At 38.0% G+C, this 18,288-nt stretch overlaps 1 protein-coding gene across 1 annotated transcript in view; it reads right to left on the minus strand.

Moving 5' to 3' along the window:
* The window catches only part of DGKI (diacylglycerol kinase iota), a 456,754-nt gene that overhangs the window by 112,567 nt on the left and 325,899 nt on the right, over positions 1 to 18,288 (minus strand). The window lies entirely within an intron of this gene.

The raw sequence follows: 18,288 nt of genomic DNA on the forward strand, positions 1-18,288 counted from the left end.
AAAAGACAGTGTTAAGAAAATGAAAAATTAGCCACAGACTGGGTAAAAACCTTTGCAAAACACATATCTGATAAAAGACTGTTATCCCATCATTCTAAGCAAACTATCACAAGGTCAGAAAACCAAACACCGCATGTTCTCACTCATAGGTGGGAGCTGAACAATGAGAACACATAGACAAAGGGTGGGGAACATCGCACACCGGGGCCTTTTGGGGGGTGGGGGGATGGGGGAGTGATAGAAGAAAAAACAAAGAGAAAACTGATCTTAAATTTTGCACAAATTCTGAAAAAAAAAAAAAGAAAAGAAAAGAAAAGACTGAGGCCACAGGACAGAAGGAAGCTGGTTGTCCCACATGGACATAATGACGCCTTCTCCTCATGATACTCTCCTACCTCTTGGAGAGAACGTGCACTGAGAAGCTCAACCTTGGTCTCAGCAAGTCTCACCAAATCAATAATCAGATCTTAGCAATGGAAAATACTCAGAGAAACCATCTCATTTATGCTGCTGTAGTTGGTTCATGTCATATCTAATTCATTCTGTCTTGAAACAGGAGAATTACCCTAGATACAAATTGTGAGTGAATACAGGGGGAAAGCTTAGTAAATAAATGCAAATTAGAATATTCACTTCTTTTAAAATAAGATTAAAAAATAATGTTCAATGCTGGCCAGGGTGCCATGAAATCAATTGTTTCAGAGTGTAAATCTGTGCACTTTGACAGTAGGTACTAGTATTCCTAAATGTTCTGTAACTCCGCAATCCACATCTAGGAGCCTATAACAAAGAATCCATAAGAGATGAAAAAAAAAAAAAGACTGGTACCCAAAAAATACATAGAATTCTTAAAACCCAACAACAAGAGAGCCAGTTAAAAAACTGGGCAAAAGATCTTAACAAAATCTGATAAAAAGAAAATACAGACAGGAAATACGCTCAGCAAAAGATGCTCAACACCTTCTGTCATCAGAGAATTGCAAATTAAACAACAAAGATACCACTACACACCTAAAAGAATGGCTAAAATTAAAAAAAAACTACCACCACCAAATGCTGGTGGGGATGTGGAGCAACAGGAACATTCATTCATTGCTGGTGGAAATGCAAAACGGCACAGCCACTTTGGAAGACAGCTTGGCAGTTTCTCACAAAACTAAATATACTCTTACCATGCAATCTAGCATCAGCTCCTTGGTATTTACCCAATGGAGTTGAAAATTATGTCCACATAAATATCTGCACATGAATGTTTATAGCAACTTTATTCATATTGCCAAAACTTGTAAGCAACTAATATGTCCTTTGGTAGGTGAACAGATAAATTGTGGTATGCCCAGACAATGGAATATTATTCAACAATAAAAAGAAATGAGCTATAAAGCAAAGACAAGACATGGGGGTATTTTAAATGAAGATTGCTAAGTGAAAGATGCCAATTTGAAAGGCTACATGATGTATAATTCCAATTATGTGAAATTCTGGAAAGGGCAAAAACTACAGTGACAATAAAATAATCAGTGGTTGCCAAGGGCTTGGGAGAGGAAGGGAGAAATGAAAAGACGTAACACAAGGTATTCCTTGTGAAATATTCTGTACGATACGGTAATAATGACTGCATGTCATTACACATTTGTGAAAGCCCATAGAATTATATGAAAAAAGAGTGAATCCTAATGTACACTATGGGATTCAGGTAATAATAATGTATCAGTATTGGCTCATCAATAGTAACAAATAAACCACATTAATGCAAAATGTTAATAAAGGGGAGAACTGTGTGTGGATAGGTTGGGGTAGGGGAGGGTTGAGAGGATATACGGAATTCTCTGTACTTTCTACTTACTTTTTCTGTAAACTTAAAACTGCTCTGAAAAATAGTCTTAGTTAAAAAGAAACAGAAAAATCAAGAGAAAAAGAAAAGAAAACTGTTCTGAGTTTCCTATAGACAGATACTTTGTCTATAGGAAATACAATATGGGAGGATGTAAAGACAAGTGGAATTCTTTTTAACTCATTAGTTCCAAATGTGCCAGGGTTATCATGGAACTACAATTCTTACTTAATGGCTGATAATAATTAGATAGAATCGATTTGCAATATGGTATTTCAATCCAGTTTTTCCCTGCTGTGGGTCACAGGTCCGTTTTACAACCACCTGCTCACCTGGAACCAATGGGGAGCAACTAATGGGCATATTAGCACTCAAAAGGAAACATAACATCCCAAGAACTTTATACCTTGCCACGCCATGCCTGGGACCTGTCAGCAGTTTCACAACTCCTAGTCCTTACAATTAAAAGTAATCACAGAGTTTGGATTACCTAGCTTGAGCTAACCCAGGTCCTGTCCATAGTCCATTAAAAATGTCATCCACAAGATAAAAGTAAATTATGTAGTTTTCATTGGATTCTATTCAAGGGTAAGATTTCTGAGCACTTTCCAGAAACTAACAGGTTCTCTAGAAATTTGGGTTTCCAAGTACAGATCCAATTCTGCTTTTATCATGATAGTATACTAACTAAGTGGGCAACATAAGGAACATGCAACTCACTTAAAAACATCCTCTTAAATGCTTATGGCATTCATAATCTTGAATAGTAACTCATGGTTTCTATTTTCATTAATTTGGTAAATATATATTGTATATACAAAGAATTATGCCACAATATTTTTCACGTCTATAAGTCATTCACTTAATCATTTTAGCAAATGGGTTTTAAGGACTTTCTGGTGCTGGAGACAACTCTAGTGTCAGCAGTTGGTCACGGAATGCTAAGTAAGACATTGTACCTGCCCTCAAGGAATTTACAGAATTGGAGGAGGAGGGGAGTACATGAAAACATCCTACTGATGATATCTTTGTGACAGGAATCAGACAGACATGTACTCCACGTGTTTAGAATCCAGAAGAGCTACACATTCCCCAAGACGAGACACTCTTCCACGAGGAGTTGTGAAGAAAATAAGGTGGTTTGACAAAAGGAACAAGAGTTTTTGAGACAAAAGGAAATTATCTCAGACCACCCTTAGGCTCTAAAGAACCACAGCATGAAAAGAAGAAAAGGAAATGTTCAGGAATTAGGAAGGCAGGTAGGTACAGAGTAGAGTAGGGTGAGGCTAAGGCCGGAGGTTTGATTTTTATACTAAGAAGTTGAGACCTTATTCTCAAAAGGATGGGTAGATACTAACAGGTTTCCAACAGAAGGTGAAGGTTCCAGATGTATACTGACCAAAACAGCCTTCATGTTTCCCTTAGCATGATGGAACTTTAGACAGGTTTCTTTTTTTTTTGAAACGGAGTCTCACTCTGTCGCCCAGGCTGGAGTGCATTGGCACAATCTCGGCTCACTGCAAGCTCTGCCTTCCCAGTTACTCCATTCTCCTGCCTCAGCCTCCCGAGTAGCTGGGACTACAGGCACCCACCACCATGCCCGGTTAATTTTTTGTATTTTTAGTAGAGACGGGGTTTCACCGTGTTAGCCAGGATGGTCTCGATCTCCTGACCTCGTGATCTGTCCGCCTCCACCTCCCGAAGTGCTGGGATTACAGGCGTGAGCCACCGCGCCCGGCCGACAGGTTTCTTCTTGACTATATGGCCCTGAACACTTGTTTCTTAGAGCATTTGCTTTAGCAAACTTTCCATTGTAAATCCTTTCTCTGCCCCTTTGAGATGTATGTAAATCTGCTCCCAGACTCATGCCAAATTTTACAACCCAGGAATGTCTTTCTCCAGGAGCTAGAAGTCATTTTTTGAAATGTAAACATCATGAAAGACAGAGTCCCTCTCTCTCAGACTCTGTGGGTGGGTAAGAGCCTAAATAATTATTGGTAATAAGAGACAATTAGCAAACACAGATGCCTAGTTACAGAAAAATCAAGAGAAAGGGAAAAGAAAAAGAAACTGTTCTGAGTTTGCTTTGGACAGATACTTTGCTGATGAGATCATCCTGACATAGAACAATTATCAGTACCTATTTCGTTACTCATAGCATTCACATTACTCAGGAAGTCAAAAGGATGGTGGAAATAAGAAACTCAAGGAGGAGAGGCAGGGGACTAGAGAAAAGAAACAAATTCCTAAGGGAGGATGTAAAGACAAGTGGAATCTTTCCTTTTATTTTGTTAGTTCCAAATGTGCCAAGGTTATAAACAAACTACAATTCTTACTTGATGGATGATAATAATTAGATACAATGGGTTGGCAATTGACCAACCTCCCCACAACATCCTCCAGTACTTTTCCACTCGCTCATCCCAGTGCCTAAAAATCTCCCACCTTTTTCTTGGACAAAATGTTAGAAAAATCATTGGGAGTAATACGGAAGACAAATTGATGAAAAATTAGGTGAGTGACTGGAGGATAAGTGAGGAAGCTAATACAGTCAATGAGCTGAGCAATGGTGAGGTCTGGAATAGAGGAGTGGCAGAAAGACAAGAAGGGAAGGGCATATGAGAGAGATGGGAAGGGCATATGAGAGAGATACGAAGTCCAAGGAAGCAACTCCTCTGTGGCCAATTGGATGGGAAGAGGGAAAAGGAGCAAGAGTGACGGTGAAGTCATTTTGCATAGCTGTGGGGGTTACAACTTTCTGATATACTTACCTAACACCATGGACTTGTGGCCTGCTGAGCTGGAGAGAGCAAAAAAGAGCAAAGAAGGCAGCAGACAGAGACTGTGAAAATAATGTAAAATTAGTGAAAACTGTGATGATGGAGGACAAAGACCACTTGTCAATGCCCCAAAGGCAGTTTGATAACACCTAAAATACAACAAAATGGTTTCTGAGTTAGAATGTGTTATAGACAGAATTGGGGAAAGAAAATTCTGAAGGCTGGAGAAGAAAGAACAGAAGAAAGAATGAAAGGGAACACTACACTCCCCTGGTGCCCATCAAAGCCCAGCCCACAACTCCTCAGGAGTTGGTAACAGATCCTTTTCTTTTTCTCTTTCCAAATCTTTGGCATTCATGACATGATAAATGGAAAAGCAGAAATGAGAAAGAAAATCCCAGGAAAAAAAAAAGGAGATGTTAAAGCCTGGTCTTCTGAACAAAGACAAAAGTTGTCAGGTGGAGCATGAGATCCAATCATGGATGCTGTTTGTAATGGCCTTTTTCCTACTTCTGATGACTGCGGTTCATGCATTGACTGTGGTTATCCAGGAGCAAGTATGGGCAGAAGGCCCACATACCTCTCTTCTAATACATAGTAGGAACCAAAGGTCCAGACCAAACAGTGCTATGAAATGTCATCCTTGTCCAACTGAATACGTTTTAATGACAATGATGTAAATGCCTACTTTTGATGACGATAATTCCATTTCAAAGAAGGTTCCTAATGTTGCATGCAATAAAGTACTAGTACAACAAGATGATGTATATCATCTCTTGGCAATTATTTCTGGTGTTCATTGTGATATAAGCTTTTAACTGTGAGGTCCTAGCATGCCCTTGACAATGGAAATGAATATTCGTAAAATTCTCAGACACAGAAAGAACCACTACTGATATTTACTACCAGTGCTCAAGTACTTGGGAGGGAGATAACAAATGCTTGACTGTGACACTGGAATCTTGGCTACATGGCCAGGCTAGCCAAATACATCCGAAAATCAAGATGAAATATTACATGTCTGAAAGGAAAGATTCATAACCATACCTAAAACTTCAACACTTGAAATGATTATTAGATACACTGGTCCAAATCTCTTGCACAATTTCTACATCATGCTGTCTGTTACACTGCAGGGTGACGGTCAAGGTCACCAACAACTAGATGCTGGGGACACATTCAGTCATGCAGCCTGGAATTTCTAAGTTGATTAGATACATGTGGAGAATTCATGACAGAAAGATTTTCTAAAATCAGCTGAAGGGGCCCCAAGCCTCTTTTGGGAAGCAAAATGAATAAACAAATTATACACGGACAGCTTCTATGAGGAGATGAGAAATAGGGCGGTCTCAAACAAAGACATCCCTAGCAGCTGACAGCCTGGAGACATCTCTAATTCTGCTTATAGATGACTCCAGGAGACTGGCAGTGGACCAGTGATTCAGGAAACCCACTCGGTACTAAGAAAGACTGTTTTCCACCAGTGTGAACTAGGGAAAGCCTGCAGTTTTTATCCACGTAACTAGTGCATAAAATTGTGGTTCTGTAAATTACCTTGGGAAGGATGGCCATTTTCATGATATTGATTCTTCCTACCCATGAGCATGGAATGTTCTTCCATTTGTTTGTATCCTCTTTTATTTCCTTGAGCAGTGGTTTGTAGTTCTCCTTGAAGAGGTCCTTCACATCCCTTGTAAGGTGGATTCCTAGGTATTTTATTCTCTTTGCAGCAATTGTGAATGGGAGTTCACTCATGATTTGGCTCTCTGTTTGTCTGTTATTGATGTATAAGAATGCTTGTGATTTTTGTACATTGATTTTGTATCCTGAGACTTTGTTGAAGTTGCTTATCAGCTTAAGGAGATTTTGGGCTGAGACACTGGGGTTTTCTAGATATACTATCATGTCATCTGCAAACAGGGACAATTTGACTTCCTCTTTTCCTAATTGAATACCCTTGATTTCCTTCTCTTGCCTAATTGCCCTGGCCAGAACTTCCAACACTATGTTGAATAGAAGTGGTGAGAGAGGGCATCCCTGTCTTGTGCCAGTTTTCAAAGGGAATGCTTCCAGTTTTTGCCCATTCAGTATGATATTGACTGTGGGTTTGTCATAAATAGCTCTTACTATTTTGAGATACGTCCCATCAATACCTAATTTATTGAGAATTTTTAGCATGAAGGGTTGTTGAATTTTGTCAAAGGCCTTTTCTGCACCTATTGAGATAATCATGTGGTTTTTGTCTTTGGTTCTGTTTATATGCTGGATTACATTTATTGATTTGCGTATATTGAACCAGCCTTGCATCCCAGGGATGAAGCCCACTTGATCATGGTGGATAAGCTTTTTGATGTGCTGCTGGATTCCGTTTGCCAGTATTTTATTGAGGATTTTTGCATCAATGTTCATCAAGGATATTGGTCTAAAATTCTCTTTTTTTGTTGTGTCTCTGCCAGGCTTTGGTATCAGGATGATGCTGGCCTCATAAAATGAGTTAGGGAGGATTCCCTCTTTTTCTATTGATTGGAATAGTTTCAGAAGGAATGGTACCAGCTCCTCCTTGTACCTCTGGTAGAATTCAGCTGTGAACCCATCTGGTCCTGGACTTTTTTTGGTTGGTAAGCTATTGATTATTGCCACAGTTTCAGCTCCTGTTATTGGTCTATTCAGAGATTCAACTTCTTCCTGGTTTAGTCTTGGGAGGGTGTATGTGTTGAGGAATTTATCCATTTCTTCTAGATTTTCTAGTTTATTTGCGTAGAGGTGTTTATTCAATGCCATCCCCATCAAGTTACCAATGACTTTCTTCACAGAATTGGAAAAAACTACTTTAAAGTTCATATGGAACCAAAAAAGAGCCCGCATCGCCAAGTCAATCCTAAGCCAAAAGAACAAAGCTGGAGGCATCACACTACCTGACTTCAAACTATACTACAAGGCTACAGTAACCAAAACAGCATGGTACTGGTACCAAAACAGAGATATAGATCAATGGAACAGAACAGAGCCGTCAGAAATAATGCCACATATTTACAACTATCTGATCTTTGACAAACCTGACAAAAACAAGAAATGGGGAAAGGATTCCCTATTTAATAAATGGTGCTTGGAAAACTGGCTAGCCATATGTAGAAAGCTGAAACTGGATCCCTTCCTTACACCTTATACAAAAATCAATTCAAGATGGATTAAAGACTTAAATGTTAGACCCAAAACCATAAAAACCCTAGAAGAAAACCTAGGCATTACCATTCAGGACATAGGCATGGGCAAGGACTTCATGTCTAAAACACCAAAAGCAATGGCAACAAAAGCCAAAATTGACAAATGGGATCTAATTAAACTAAAGAGCTTCTGCACAGCAAAGGAAACTACCATCAGAGTGAACAGGCAACCTACAAAATGGGAGAAAATTTTCGCAACCTACTCATCTGACAAATGGCTAATATCCAGAATCTACAATGAACTCCAACAAATTTACAAGAAAAAAACAAACAACCCCATCAAAAAGTGGGCGAAGGACATGAACAGACACTTCTCAAAAGAAGACATTTATGCAGCCAAAAAACACATGAAAAAATGCTCACCATCACTGGCCATCAGAGAAATGCAAATCAAAACCACAATGAGATACCATCTCACACCAGTTAGAATGGCAATCATTAAAAAGTCAGGAAACAACAGGTGCTGGAGAGGATGTGGAGAAATAGGAACACTTTTACACTGTTGGTGGGACTGTAAACTAGTTCAACCCTTGTGGAAGTCAGTGTGGCGATTCCTCAGGGATCTAGAACTAGAAATTCCATTTGACCCAGCCATCCCATTACTGGGTATATACCCAAAGGACTATAAATCATGCTGCTATAAAGACACATGCACACGTATGTTTATTGCGGCATTATTCACAATAGCAAAGACTTGGAACCAACCCAAATGTCCAACAATGATAGACTGGATTAAGAAAATGTGGCACATATACACCATGGAATACTATGCAGCCATAAAAAATGATGAGTTCATGTCCTTTGTAGGGACATGGATGAAATTGGAAATCATCATTCTCAGTAAACTATCGCAAGAACAAAAAACCAAACACCGCATATTCTCACTCATAGGTGGGAATTGAACAATGAGAACACATGGACACAGGAAGGGGAACATCACACTTCGGGGACTGTTGTGGGGTGGGGGGAGGGGGGGGATAGCATTGGGAGATATACCTAATCCTAGATGACGAGTTGGTGGGTGCAGCGCAGCAGCATGGCACATGTATACATATGTAACTTACCTGCACATTGCGCACATGTACCATAGAGCCTAAAGTATAATGATAATAATAATAATAATAATAATAATAAAAAATTGTGGTTCTGAGTCAATCTGCAAAGATGTTATTTTCAGATTAGTTTACACTTCCGCCCTTGATTCTGTTTAGTTCAATCAATGAATTGCTCTTATTAGCAAAGGTTACATTTTAACAGTAAAGGAAGAAATGAATATATAAAAAATACACATCCTATTGAGAATCAAACTCTGAAGTTTTCTCTGCTGACTATAGCGTCAGACTAGAAGTGACAGCCAGAAATTGAGATGGCTTTATATTCAGGTTTCCACTTTTAATTACTCAAATTCCAAATGGAGAATATTTGGCTTGGCAATAACTCATCAGAAAGAACTTTTAAGGAAAGGTCAGCATTCATCTTTTAGGTTTCTATTTTACTTTGCTAATTCAGACACTTTTGAATAATCAACTTGTATTCCAATTCCCTGAATTTGGGATAGCAGGGAAATCAGGTCAAAAGATATAACAAGAGAAAAACTTGAGGGCTGGCACTCACTTAAGCTGAATTTCCAGTACTTATAACAGTCTTTGATACATAGTAGGTGTTCAATAGATCATTGTTAAATGAAGAGTTGAATGAATGAACTCAAGGATTTTGGTATGTGGGTGGCTCATTCTTGGCCTTAGTTCAAAAATCAGGTGCTGAGTTATTAATACATAGCAAGACTCTGCTTTCGGAACTGAAACACTGCATTTGTGTTAGGATTGAGGCACTCATTTTCCTGGAGGCTGAAAGTTTGCTGATAGCGCACAGCTGAGTCCTTCTCCAGAAAGGATGCTACCTCACTCAAGGTTTATCCCCTTCCAGGGCAGAGCCTGATCTGTGTCCAATAACCCTTGCCTCAATTTAGAAAACTCAAAATGGCTGTCCCAGGTCCAAAGGTCCCTACGGGAGTCCTCAGTTGTGACTACAGCAAAGTTCAACGTCTCCCTCTTCCTGGTCCCGCTTTTCTTGCCCTGCACAGCTGTGGTTCCGTTTTGGGAAATCCCCAATAAAACCCTTGCACACAAAACTCAGTCTCACAGTCTGTTTCCCTGGAAACTCAACCGATGACAAGAACTATGACCACAAATTCTTTTAAATTTGTCTTTATAAAGAAGTAGGCTGTATACCAGAAAGTGCCCCAGATTAAGAGAGAAAATATGTAATTTCTTATTAAAATCCCATCACAGCAATGTAACCCTGTGCGAGGCAATCTTAAGTGTCCTTGTAATGATGCATGTGGCCAGTGTATACAACAGCCCTCTGTAAACCATGAAGCCCTATGCAATTATTGGATGTTATTATTTATTATTAAACAGGATAGTTGTGACTCTGCAATGGCCAACACTGCACTACTCAAACCTTAGCAAGATGAATGAAAGTAAAAATTTTATACAAAGATCTTAGAAGAAAGTCTTCAAAGGGAAGTCTAACTACCATCTGAGCTTACATTCCAGAGTTGTCAACCTGGTAAGACAGCAACCAAATGGACTAGACTGGTCTATAAATAGTAAGAGTTGGCCATAATTTTGAGTCTGTGTTATATAAAATAAACCAATGAAAAGGGAAAATATTCTTTTGGGCAGAGACTTAAGGATCTACCTGCAATTGACTGCTCTCATTGCCAAAGGCTAAGTTTTAACAGTGAAGGAAGGATCAAATATCATCAACACTTCAGGCCCAGTTCTTTGTCTGAAATCTAACATTATTAACTTCTAATATAGCACAGCACCAGAGCATATTTTATTTTCTTATAAATAAAGAAAGCCTTTAGGTCATAAACAGAATTAGATGACAAAGAAGTTTATATTAATAATAAGATCATATTTCGGCCCAATATTCCCCTGGTATCAGAGTCCTTTGAAATTAGAAAGACATAGAGTAGGCTCATCTATAAACCAAGACAGCCAGAAACTGGCAAGTCAGGCTCTATGTGCTTACAAAAAAACAATGAATTTAATGATCCACTTCCAAAGTAAAGGTCAGCAATTCTGCCCAACCCTGTCACTGTCTCTCTCCTCAAGCTATTTCAAACCTTCCTCTTTTTTTCCAGAACACTGATACTATCCATTTCCAACTTTCAACTAGTAAGCTTGCTTCTTCTTTTACTGAGAAAATAAAAGCAATCAGAATAGAACTTCTGTTTCTCCCTAGCACCAAGTACACCAAGCTATCTGTATCTGTACTCCCTCCTCTGCCTTCTTTTGCTGTACTCGGGAGAACCTGCCCCACATTCCTGCCCACAACCTTCCACTGCTCACCAGGTTCCATCTTACCACCTACTCAAAGGCACTGCTCCTGCAGTTGGCCCTCTTCTGAATCAAGTTCTCTCTCTAGTGAATTGGTCCCACCAGCATACACACTTGCTGTACTATCTTACAAATTTAAAAAAAAAATCCTCCTTTGATTCTACTATATTCTTTTATAGTCATCATCCCATTTCTTTCCTTCGTTTTATAGTTAAATACCTTAAAAGAGCAATCTGTGGTGAATTAAGTCATATGTCATTTAACGAAAGGGATGTGTTTTAAGAAACATGTCGTTAGGTGATTTCTGCATTGTGTGAACATCATAGAGTGTACTTACACAAACCTAGATGGAATCACCTACTACACACCTAGGCTATATGGTATAGCCTGTAGCTCCTAGGCTACAAACCTGTATGGCATGTTACTGTACTGAATACTGCAGGCAATTGTAACACAACGGCATTTGGGTATCTAAAATACCTAAACATAGAAAAGCTGCAGTAAAACTATGGTATTAAAATCTTATGGGACCACTGTTGTATATGCAGTCCATCATTGATCAAGATGTCATTATGCAGCTCACATCTGACCTTCACTTGACCCTATTTGCACACGAATCCTCTCTATGCACCTTCACATTTTTCACTCCACAATCTCGTGAGGCTACCACTAACTACCCTCTACTCCAATCCAACTACCAATTCTTAGTGTGCATCTTACTCAACTTCTCTGAAACGCTGACAGCTAGACAGCTTTTATGAGATATTTTTCTTCTCTCTGATTCCAATGAACAAGCTCTCCTGCTGTTTTTGTAGCTAACCATAGGCTCCTCTTTGGTCTTGCTCCTTCTTGGTCTCCTTTGCTGAATCCTCTGCATCTTCCCTACCTCTATTTACCAAGTTGCCAAGGTCAAAACATCAGAGGCAACTGAATTTTGCACTCTTATGCAATACAGCGAATCCATCATCTCATCCTACCAGCATTACCTCCAAAATGTAGCCAGAATCCAACTGATTCTCTCCAGCTCTACTACTTTAACTCCCTCATTCCTATTGCCTGTCACCTGGAGTATCACATTAGCCTGGTACCTGCTGTTCTATTTCCATCATTGCAACCTGAAAATGTTCTACCTAGTAGCCAAATTTATCTAGAATAAATTCAGGCATGATACACTCCTCAAGTAGTTCCAACACCTTCTCATCACACTCTGAATAAAATCCAAAGCCTTCTCCATGGCCTATAAGCCCCCGCCACATGCTGACCCTTTAAAATAACTTCCTGACTATCTCCATTCAACTAAGCAGGTTCCAGTCACATGGACATCCCTGCCATTCATTAAATATGCTAAGGATGCTTGGCCTTGGAACTTGCCATTTCCTCTGCCCAGGGATACTCTTCTAGAAATCCACATATACACGCACTCTTTTTGTTCTGGTCTCTCTTTAAATGTCACTTCTTCAGAAAGTCTCTGGTCTCTCTTTAAATGTCACTTCTTCAGAAAGTCTCTTGCTGACTGCCTTATCAAAAACAGGATCCTCTGTCACTGTTCTGCTTTACTTTCCTTTATAGCACTTGCTGCTGTATTGTATTATTTATTCATTTGTCTGTCCCTCCACTGGAACATAAGTTCCAGGGCAAGCACTTTTCTGTATCTTGAAATAGTACTAGAAATACTTGAAATAGTACTAGAAATAAGGTAAGCAGTCAATTAATATTTGTTGAATTTATGAATGGCTGATTTGAGGTTGGAGGAAGTTCCAAAAACAGAAACTTGTCCAACGAACCTGAGTGTGATAAACTAAGTCAAAGTCAGTTTAAATGTAAGAAGACATTTGAAATGGAATCGTGAAAGACTGAAATGTAAATTTTTACTTATGTTTTTAAAGACATTTATATGAAAAATAGGAAGTACTACTTAGAGGAAACAGAAAACACAGTGATTAAATAAGTATTCAAAATGTCAGCCCCTTAGACAGTTTGAGTTTTCTGTGCCTCAATTGCTTTATATGTGAAATGGGAATAACAATACTATCTATCACACTGAGATGTCGGGTAAATTAAATTACACAATACATGTAGAAAAGGCATTTCCTAGCTCACGGCAATAGTACAATGTGTGTTAACCATTATTATTATTATATTTTAAATAAAATGATAAATATAAGATACAGACAAGAGATGGGAAAAGACAGTAAAAGAAACTAAGCACGAAACTCTGGGTAAATGTCAAATCGTGAAAATAGGAATAAACAAAAACACACTCGCAAAAAGGAAGGACAATGCCCTTCAGAGGACAAACTGACATCATTTAACTCCTCAGACAGATTTCAACTTGGAAAGCCTACCTCCACCAAATGGAGGCTTAATCTCTACTGAACAGCCCTGTTGTCAACTTGTTAAATGAGGGGGAAAGATTCAATTTTAGATGAAGCTATCGATAGGAAAAAAAAAAATCAGTGTTTTTAGCAAACTCTTGAAGCACAATGTACTTACATGGTTTCTAATGCTTATACTCATTATGAATGATGTTGGAGCTTTAAAAACTCTACTAAGGAAATATGCTGGTGAAAAATTTTTTAATCCTATGTAATTTCTATAAAACTAAACATTTATTATATTATAATCTGTTCTTAAGAAATGTCTAGTTTAACTACTGCATTTAGCAGATAAGGAAACAGAAGCCTGAAGAAGACAAATGCATTGCCCAAGGTCACACACCTAATTAGTGGTTAGACTGGGTTTTCTCATTCTTGCTTATATATTTTATCTTTCTTTCATTATTTAAATGATGTTTGCTAGAAAAACAGGTATAGAATGTTTCCATTGCCCCATCACAGTTATTATCACATTTTTTAAAAAAAGAAAAAAAGCTCCAGAAAATCAGGAACAAATTCTGTTTTTTTTTTCTTCCAACCCCTGCTCACAGTAAGGACTCAATAAATGTGCATTGAATAAATTACGTTGTAATGTTGGATTTTCTAGTTTCATCTTTCAATGACTAACATCTAGTGTGGTATCTGATATATAACTGATGCAAACATGTAATTATTGAAAGTATGAATGCATGAACGGTTGAGTGGCTCTACTATTTTGGCATAGTTAACAAATTCAGTTGAGCTCAAATATGCAAACTGGAAACAATTTTAAAAATCTTGATCCACCTCCTCTGATCATTTTGAAAGTGGGTTAGACTTAGTGACTTATTCCTAAAGAATAGAGTAGGGAAGGGGAAAAAATTGTAAGTCCATGGTGAAGGAACTTGGCAAATACCACCTTTACCAAATGATCAGGTTAACATCACCAGGGATGTCATGTGAATATCACATAAGTCTTGACATCATGAGACAAAAAGCCTACTTCACCTCTATAGCATTCTTTCCAAAAACCCATAAATTGAGTGCAATTATGAGTAAAACAACAGACAGGCCAGATTGGAAGATATTCTACAGGAAGCAGTATTCCCCCAAAACTATCAAGGTTATAAAAGAAAGAAAGAGAGAGAGAGAAAGAAAGAAAGAAAACGCTGAGAAACAGTTACAGATCAGAAGAGACTAGGGAGCTATGAAAACTCAATGCAATATGGCATCCTAGATTTGATCCTGGGATAGAAATTCCAAAAGTTTAGTTAATAGTAATGTAGCAATATCGGTTTCCTTGACAAACGCACCATGGTAATGTAAAGTGTTTAACAATAAGAAAAACTGGGGAAGGAATGTACAGGAATGTCCTGTATTACATTTGTAACTTTTTTGTAAATCTAAAATTATTCCAAAATAAAAATTTGTTTCAAAAAATTCAGTGGTGGATAACAGATGACACACTTAAGAGAATGTATTAGGACTTAACGAAGGAAATTTGCAGGTAAATGTTCAGATCATCCTATATGGGCATTCAGTATTTACATGCTTCATAGATTTAAGTATCTTGTCATTACAGCAGATGTTTATACAAGTAGACACAATAAAAGTAAATTGAATGATTTAGTTACACTTTCTTCCCATAATCTTTCTGTGATATTTACTAGTATTTTCAATTCTATTTTTGAAAGTAAGAAAGTGAGTTGGAGGGTGGTGGTGTGTGCAGTTTGAAGTGAGCTGCCTCAAGCCAGGAAGAGTTCTACATAGAGGAAGTCAGCCTCTATGACCTACTTTGAGTCTGGTTTAATGGACTTGAAGACTGATGAGCAGTATGACAGCAGGGCCTCTCTAACAACCACCACCACCACAAGTATCATAGCTACCATTTTTGGAGAGCACGCTCATGTGCCAGACTTCACACCATGGGTTCCATACACAGCATTACATTTAACCTTCAGCACTGAATGGGGTTATAATTATATTTTCATTTTACAGATGAGAGATTTGATCATCAGAGAAATTAAATGACTTTGTCAAGGTTGCAACTGAGATTCAAACACCGAAATTTCTGACTTTTCTACTAAATCACCAAACAAGGAAATTCCATTAGGGCAAATGCTTAACTAAATACCTAGTTTGGTTAACACTAATGATACTAGGATTGTACCCTATTTTATTGATATATTATGCATTATATGTTATAGACATCCAGATAATACTGAATTATACTGAGATCACATATGTGAAAGCATTGTCAAACACTGTATTTGATATACAACAAATGTTAATTCCCTATCCTTATAGACTACGTCTGTTTTCAATTGGCTTCAAGCTGGTTTCTACTGCTTGTGTTTTAAACCCTAGATCTGTGTAAATTATCATAGCAATTTAAAAGTGCAGAATAAACTGGTACCCAAAGTGAAGTTTAACCAGTTTGCATGGGAATAGAGTTAAATTTTGGGGAATATCATGTTATCTCAGATTTTTAAAAAATATATCATATGTCAATGAATCTCTTCTGGGGTTAGAAATATAACAGATTTTTAAAAACAGATTATCTTTTGCCTAGATTATTTGATTATAAGCTTTATTAAGGACCCACTTGCATACTTCTGTTTATGAGAGTGATTTTCTGATATCATTATTACAGATTTGCTTTAATTTTTTTAATATGGCCACTTTCTCTTTATGTTCTACCTCTTAAGTTGAATAGACTGTCCCCTCTTGCAAACCACAACTATTATCTGAGGGTTGATAAATCCTATAGAGTAAGGAAGACTTTTAGTGTCTCACATAAGTCTGAAATTTACCAGCAAGAGCTGAGGGAAAGATTGACAAGAACTAAATTTTTCCAGGATATTATTTTAGAAGGATTGCCCCCCAGTGAGATGGGGCTAAATGGAAGAGGAATGGGAAATATATGAAATAGTATAGTCCTCTTTCTCTGTGCTAAAATAAGCAAAGCAATTTAAAGGGCTGCCATCCATTATTATCAGGGAGCCCTGCATTATGGACGGAAGATGGGCTTTGTTAGGTGACAAACATGCAAGCTTATTATCTAACGTGAACAATGAGCAAGATTCTGCTAAACAGTGATGGAAAAGAACCACATGCTGCCTGAAGATATCACTTGGCACACCATCAAGAAATGGAACTAACTTCAAACGCAGTACCACGCTACTGCTCTAGTTCAGTCTTTGATGACAATAAATGAATGACCTAAGAGGATTCACTCTCTTTGTTCTGGGAAGCAGGTCAGAGTACATTCCTAGAGTCCCTTTTATCTAGATGTGTTGTGCAAATTTCACTTAATTAATGCTTCTGAAATAACATTTATTTTGGCATGCACCTCATATATGGACTTAAGCTTGCTTTTGTCTTTATACTCAGTTTGAGCCCTGTCAGCCTTCCCATGAATCTGTATTCTGTTTCAAGTTGGAACCAGGCAAAAGAGCAAAGGTTAGTAGGAGTGAATCCAGAGCCTCAAAGGATAAACTTTCCTGAAAAACCACAGTTAGAAGCACCATCACCGCATATTAAAAGTAAAATGATTGAGTTGGTCACTTTTACTTCCAATTCTTTTATTGTTTTCTTCAAATCCAAATCGTTGGAATGAGTTTTTAAATCTTTAGAATAACTCCTCTATCCCCTTTTAGAGAGTTTATTTGTTCTTTGGGGTCCCAAAGACACTGTTCAATTCATTTGGCTTACATTTATGCCATATTTGACTTAAGAAGTTTCTTCACATAGAAATTTTATCACATATGCTGAGTAAAGCTCTTGCCAGAAAATGTCATCTTGTTGGAAAAACTCAAACCACAATTACCTCCAGCAATGGTAGACAGATAATGCCACAGAAAAGATAAAACAGATAATTGAAAGCTACAGATAAGCTTCAAATCTCATTTCAGCTAAAAATTTCAAATGTGTCCCCATTCCAAACTGAATTTCTTCAGAGTTGATGGTAAGCTGCAAAATATTACTTGAGATCTGTTATCTTCTTTTAAGAACTATTAGCTATTTGTCTGGAAGCTTAAAACAAGAAAGACCATAAAACACTGTTCTTTATGATTAGTAACCTTTAGAACTCAATTTAATTTACATTGTAGCTACACTTCCCATCGCAAAAATACATGTCTATCACTTTATGGATCAAATAGATTATATGCTAGTCTGTCACTTATAAGCTCATTTATATTAGAAAATGTAATATGTTGTTTACAGAAGGAAGAAATTCAGAGGTTTGGGGAATTGCTCCTCCTCCAGCTCAGACTTTCCTATGAAAGGAAATGAGGGTAAAGTATGGAAGTGAGAAGGCTGGGGAGAAACTAAAAGATATTGATGTCTAAGGAAAACAACATAAAGGGTTGAGGAAGCTGAAGCAGCTGAGAGAATTAAGAAAGAAAATTCACAGCAAATTCTCTAGTAGATTCAGTGATTAGGCTACCAGGGATATGGCTCCTCGCCTCGTGGCAACTCCAGATTGTAGAACCCTCTGTACCCACCCCTGGGATTATCCTTGGACCTCAGAATTTCCATCCAGTAAAGCCTACTTCAGATCAGTCTCAGAAACCAGAGCTCAGAAAAGACCATCCCAGGAAGGCTTTCCTACCATTAATCCTGCCAGTTCTAACTATTTTCCTCTTTTACACAGGTAGCCAGGTCTACACTTAAGGACCATCTGGGGACTGGGTTCATAAGTTTTTGGTTCCATATAAAAGTCATTTCTTTATATCAGCATCA

The sequence above is a fragment of the Pongo abelii genome, chromosome 6, assembly GCF_028885655.2.
Source record: "Pongo abelii isolate AG06213 chromosome 6, NHGRI_mPonAbe1-v2.0_pri, whole genome shotgun sequence".
Taxonomy (NCBI): Eukaryota; Metazoa; Chordata; class Mammalia; order Primates; family Hominidae; genus Pongo; species Pongo abelii.